The following is a 7,000-nucleotide window of genomic DNA, read 5'->3' on the forward strand; positions in this document are numbered from 1 at the left end:
TATATATATATATATATATATATATATGATATGATATGGTTTCAGTCATGTGTGTTATGCTTAAGTATTTCATTCTTGAATGATATGGTTTCAGATTCATTGCCATTAAAAATTGGGCAAGTGTTATCTGTTTTATCACCATGCTTGGATTTGGGAGATGAGTATTGATATGAAGTCACCATTTGTGTGTGTTTATGCACACACACACACTTACACAAACACACATATATATATATATTATTGTTTAATGTACACCGAATATATTTATGAGCTACTAAGTTTCATACATTGAAGGAATTATCTATGTAGGTTTTAAAACACAGCTAGTGTTTTCAAATAATCTTCAGGCTCTGAGAACATGACCTGAGCCTGAAGATTACTTCAAGACACTAGGCATGTTTTAAACCTGGGTAGATGATTTCTTCAATGTATGAAACTATTAGTAGCTAATAAATATATACTGTGTACATTAAAGAACATTTAACTCTCATCAGATGGAGTACTTCTGTTGTTGATCTTACAATAATGGAAATGTAAGCTATACATACATATAAGCATATATATGTATATATACATACATATATATATATATATATATATAAAAACAAAAGTAAATGAGTATATGCATATATACGTACAGGTATGTGCATACCGACATCCACCTGTATGTATAGGTGCATATCTGGGTACAGGACATTGCAAACAAACGTAGACGAGAACACACGAGCCACATAGAGAACATTCTACTTCATCAGCTACCCACGTTTTAACACCGGCGTTTCGACGAGCTTCGGGATATATATATATATATATATTATATTGGATGCATATGACTGCAGATGTGTATGCATGTATTGGTGTCTGCTTTAGCTTATATGTATTCCTTTGAAGATGTGTTGAATAAGATATCCTTTTGAAAAGTTAGTTTTAATGACTAAATGGGCAACCAGATGTGAAAAAAATACTGAAATAATGAATTCATCTATCTAACCTATGCTAACATGAGAAAACAAATACTGAAAAGAACAGTTGAATTGTGTGTGTGTGTGTGTGTGTGTGTGTGTGTGTGTGCACGTGCGTATTATATACATATATTAGATAGATAGATAGATAGATAGATAGACACATGTATATAGGCATTCTTTGATAAACTAAGATATTTTCCAGTCAACAACCCATGCTGACATGGCTAACAATCTGAACAACCATATCACAGGGTCTATCTACTCAATATATCCTATTACCATTACTGTTGTGTTTCCTCTGTTCTTCACACAAATCCCTGATAATGCTTCCACTTCTCTCTCTTCATTTCTTCAACCCCAACACTGTCTCCTCCGTTATTCTCATCATGGACATTCTCTTGCAAGAAATCTGTTCCATTCCTCATGGTGTAGAAGAGCTCTCTAATGCTTTGGACCTTTGAAAGTGACTACAACAATACCACCCTATAGGGTCTGTAAGTGTTTGGTAATGAACCATGGACAGTCAAATAGTAGAGCTTGAGAAAAATTTTATACTTGCTGTTAGCAAGGAAACTTCTATATTGCTGGAGCCATGACTAAATGTAGTCACTACACTCTATGATGTGGTTGGTGTTAGGAAAGACACGCACCTCTGAATTTCCAGTTGTCGTTCTGAAGATTTCCATCATTTTTGATATAGGAGAAATATATATCTATATATATCTATATATATATATATATATATATATATATATAGAGAGAGAGAGAGAGAGAGACAGACAGAGACAGACAGAGACAGAGACATAGAGAGAGAGATACATGCACATACACTTATATATACACACACATATACAGATAAAGAGAGAGAGAGAGCGATGTATACATATCTTTGTGTACATCTCTCTCTCTCTGTACACACACACACACACACACACACACGCACACACACACACATGCACATCATGCACACATTTGTCCACGTTAATTTACACCTTAAATGCATGACAAATAAAATTCATAACCGTATGTGTATTTCCGTCCATGTCTTGTACTTATATACTGTTATGACACCTTGGTTGTTGTGTTTCTCAGAGTGTATGTAGAAAACAAAACAAAATATGAGACATTGTTTATATAACTTACATAAATTTCATTGACATAAGGTGGTCATTAGTTACATAATTCAAATTACATAATTAAGTCTTAGTGTCATATTGTCAGAGACATGTAACCTTTATATGTAACATTACTGGATTGAAAAGATGTTGACAGAATTCACTACCATGAGGAATTCTCAACAAACAAACATACACATACACATGCATGCACACATATCAAAGTGAGATTTTTTATTCCGCTCACATGAAAGGAAATACATATTTGGAGAATGGCAGAGTGCACCATGAATATAAATGTTAAATTACACCATCTGTACTTCCTATCATCACAGTTTGAGGGTTCAGCATAAGGTTTACCACACCCAAGTTATTACATACAAACATATATTTATATGTTCATGCATGATTTAAGATAGACCACCCTCATCTATCCACAGACTACCCTTCCTTGACAGACATCAACCCTGCACATGCATTAGCCTCATCCTGCCTGCATCCCAACCTTACCCTTGATCTACAGACATTTTATCCCTTACAATATTAAGGCATTGTCTGATTCTTATCCAAAGGCATTATCCAAGAAAAAAGTCCCATGTGAACTTCTACTGTTTTTATTTTTTTCTTCCTTCCAGTTTTTCATGATTCCTACAAAATAGATGTGACAGTCCCTGATTTCCAGTGATAAAGCTATTATTATATTCTTCTGATCAGCATTCTGATGATTGCCAGGATTGGGGTTTTCCTAACTCTCATATATGAAACCCATTGGTAACATAGGATGAAATAGATCTATACTATTGTATTATATAAATATGAATATTAATATATATGTGCACATATGAATATATAAGATATTTATATGCAATACATATGTCTAAGGATATATTCTTATTTTACCCTGGAGTCTGTTGACTCTACATGCAAAGTAGAATATATTTTGTTGTACTCTAGGCTATCAATGGAATTTGTATATATGTGTGTGTCTGTATGTATATACATTTTAAATCATAAACTTATATATACATATATGTATGTATATGTATCCACACTCAGTGTTTGCAAATTTATGTAATGATTATATAGTTGCTCTATGGGTAGTAAAAATACTTTTTATTCTATGACCCATTCATTTACAAAAAATTTTAGAAAATAGCAAAATTTTGTCTCTCATTATTTTTATACTGTTTTCATTGCTTTGCTGGACATATCTGCCGCTGTACAACGTCTAATCATTTCATTTTGTTGTGTTTTGCTATTGTCTTCTTTGTGAAGTGAAGCCTCTTGTGATCAGTTCTTCCTGTTTTTTCTTGTTTTCTTCAGTACCCCTCTTTTGTAGATTCCTACTACTTGGATCCTGTGGTATATCTTTATCCAACTCTCATCCCCCATATGAACTATACAGTGATCGAATCACATTTTCTTGCCTGCACATTACATTTGATTTAAAGCCCAGATTTTTTCTCTTAACTCATGCCACATTCCTTGTACTATATTATATATCTAGTAAAGCATAATTATTCCATTTTTGTCAATCCTTCATACACCCTCCACAATGAATACCCATCATTCTAGGCATTGCACTTCATATACAAGCATCATGAAATCTACCCTTTACTTAGAGACAAAATTACCTTGTTACCAGCAGATAGAATAATTTCTGGAATGTTTTAGCCAGTTCTAACTCTGGCTACTCTGCTTTTTACACACCAGCTTCCACTGCTTTAGAGACAGACTCTATCAATCCTTTCTATGGAGCCTTCTGGACATTTTAGAGTATCTACTTGTTGGTAGCTGTAATTGCTAATTACTCCCATATTCCTATTCTTTTTTGTCAATTTACCTGTGATTGCTTTATATCTCTTATGCAACTATAGTTTGCATTTAGTACTCAGTGCAATGTTCCTATATACTCCTTTCTTCTATGTGGAGAATGGTTATCTTCCTCTCTAAGTTTTCTTAATTTTTATCTTTGCTTCCATGCTTGAAATTTGTTCTTTAATTTCACAACAGAATCATCAGTGAAGGCTAGATCATCAACATACAAGAATTCCTACATAAAGCCAGTTCTTAAACTCCTCAATTATTCTTAGCTGATCTATAATAAACAGAAGGGGTTGGGCAGAGCCCTACTAAACACTGAATTCTTTGCTGAACTCTGCTAACTCACATCTTGTTGTTTGCATTTCTGGTTTGCATACCTCTCAAGTTTTTTAATGATGACCAGACTAAAGAAAATGGTACTTTGTCAAAGGCCTCCTCCAAGTCAACAAATGCTTGTGGCTGATTTGTAATTAAAAAACTTTTGCTGTAGTTGTCTCATATTGAAGAGAGTATTGGTGACAGCCCATCTTTGTACAAATCTGAGATGATTTCAGTTAAACTAACTCCCTCCCAAATCAGTTTGATGTAATTCTGTTAAGTTTACATGTGCCATCAGTTTTACTCCTCTACTAGTGCTTCTTTCTAGAATATCTCTTGTGCTCTTGCATCAATTGATAGTGATATTGGTATGCCAGTCTTTGAGTAGGACATTTCCCTGTACTACATGACTGACTATGCATTTCACAAGCATGTGGCCTACTTTGCTCATTATTTTTCAGCATCTTACCAGCTCTCATACTTTGACTAATAGCTATCAACTTCATATCTGGGTTCCTTTATTGGCCTTATTTGAGGTAAATCCTCTTTCTTCTGCACATTCTCCTCATCCATTAGTATCCCACAATAACATTTCAATACCACTTCTCTTCATCAGTTAGGGCAAGCATATCACTACCATTCTTCTGTACACACTTTCTCTAATAACTTACTTTCAGTTTCTCTCTTTCCTAAATATTCTTGATATCTAGCTTCTCTTCTACCTACTTGATATTGTTGCTTGCTTCTTGTTTTCTTTCAAGCTTTCTTAGCCTGTCTCTGAGCTTTTATTGATTATTTACAGCATCATTCCAGCACCAAGTTACCTGCCATTTGGCTGGAGACTTGCTCAATCCACAGATGTAGTCTGTGGTTCAGCAAGTTTTCTCATAGAAACTTATATTTGATTCTTCTCATCATAGTCCTTTTTTTAAACCTACACCTAGCTAAGGGATCTTTCTCAATATTGTCTTGTCTTTGTGTCCATCTAGTTCTTTTACTGATAACTTGCCTAAATTGAGTGGTACATTCTTCTCCAGAGAATGACTTTGCATTCAAAAGCATTTGCGTATTCCTTTTCTTGCTGAGTATAAATAAAGTCTCTGACTGGTATGTTTGCTTGGTAGGTAACATGACACTTGCATAACACAATTCTAACAACTTTAGATTCCTATTCATTCCTTGTACATATACCTATCTTCCATATTCTCCAAAGTATCCATCACATTGTTGCACAACATGTCTGATAAAGTCACCAACCATGATAATGAGTTCACTTTTATTAGTTATCGAGGTAGTCTACAAGGGAGTTGCATATAAACAGTTTTCCTTTTTTTTCTTTCTTTGTTCATTTGTCAGTTTTAATTGCAATGTATATGCAAGGATAACTGCTGTTATGTTGCCCATGACTAGTCTAAGCTTCATTATTCTGTTGCACACCCTTACTACCTCAATAATTTTATTCATTTCTTTATCAACAATATACCCACTCCATCCAACCCAGTGCTATAATTCACCCAGGAAAATTTGTATGCGTGTTCCTTTGTTGACATATATTTATAGCTATATGTTTTCTGATAAGATACATTTTCATATAGCCACTGGCACTTCAATGAATATTTTGAATCAGTTAAGATTATTTGTTTATTAATATTTAAAGAGAAAATCTATATTTATGTGCTCACATTGATTTTGAGAATAGAAGAGCAGATATGATAGAATGCTGGACTAAGTGCATTACAGTATTCAGTTCAATCCTTCTACATTCTGAGTTCAAATCCTGCCATGGTCAACTTTGACCTTCATCCCCACAAGGGTTGATGAAAATAAGTACCAGAAATGTACTGGATTGTTTCAATTGGTTATACCCTCAACAAATTTGTGACTTCAGTCCAATAAAATAAATTAGAGAATGTATATTGTTTACTTGAACAATATGCATTGTAAAAAGAGTCCTTCATTAGTTAAAGGCAGCCCTTATTACATAAACGGATAATGTTATGTATACATTTTACTGAATTTTTTCCTCAAAACAGATTTTTTTTTTCTAAAGTATTAGTAGTATATTTGAATAGAAATGTAGTTCCTCATTTATGTAGCAGGAAACATTATTTTCAAGAACACTTTTCAAACACTAGTATAATGTTTTGAGTTGGTCAACAAATATATAAAAGTCAGAATTTAAATTTCAGATTTATCACAGCACTACTTGATAGCTATCTATATCATCATCATTATCAGCATCATATATAAGTACGTGTGTGTATGTATGCACATGTGTGTATGTGTGTATATATATATATATGTGTGTGTGTGTATGCTTATATATGTATGCATATGTTCATGCATGCATATACAATATACATGTATTTATGTGTATGTGTGAATATATATATATTTATATATATATATATATATATAAACTGAAGGAATAATCATTAAAATGATTATACCAGGGGCTAGCGTATGAAAAACACCATATCGGTAAAATACTTAAATACATATATGTATATATATATATATATATATATATATATATATATACACACACACGCACATACATACATACATACATACATGCATACATACATATCTATATATATATATAGTCTTAAATTCTTATTGTTTTTCTTTTAAATAAATGTTGATAAGTTGATGTGCAGCTCAATATTTCATGAAAATTTTGTTTTCAAATTGATAAGTAAATTAATAATAAGCATATGAAGCATCATATGTATTTTCTTGGAGATTATTTTTTAAAAAATGGTGCTCATTTATTTT

This window comes from Octopus bimaculoides, chromosome 4 (genome assembly GCF_001194135.2).
Source record: "Octopus bimaculoides isolate UCB-OBI-ISO-001 chromosome 4, ASM119413v2, whole genome shotgun sequence".
NCBI classification, from domain to species: domain Eukaryota; kingdom Metazoa; phylum Mollusca; class Cephalopoda; order Octopoda; family Octopodidae; genus Octopus; species Octopus bimaculoides.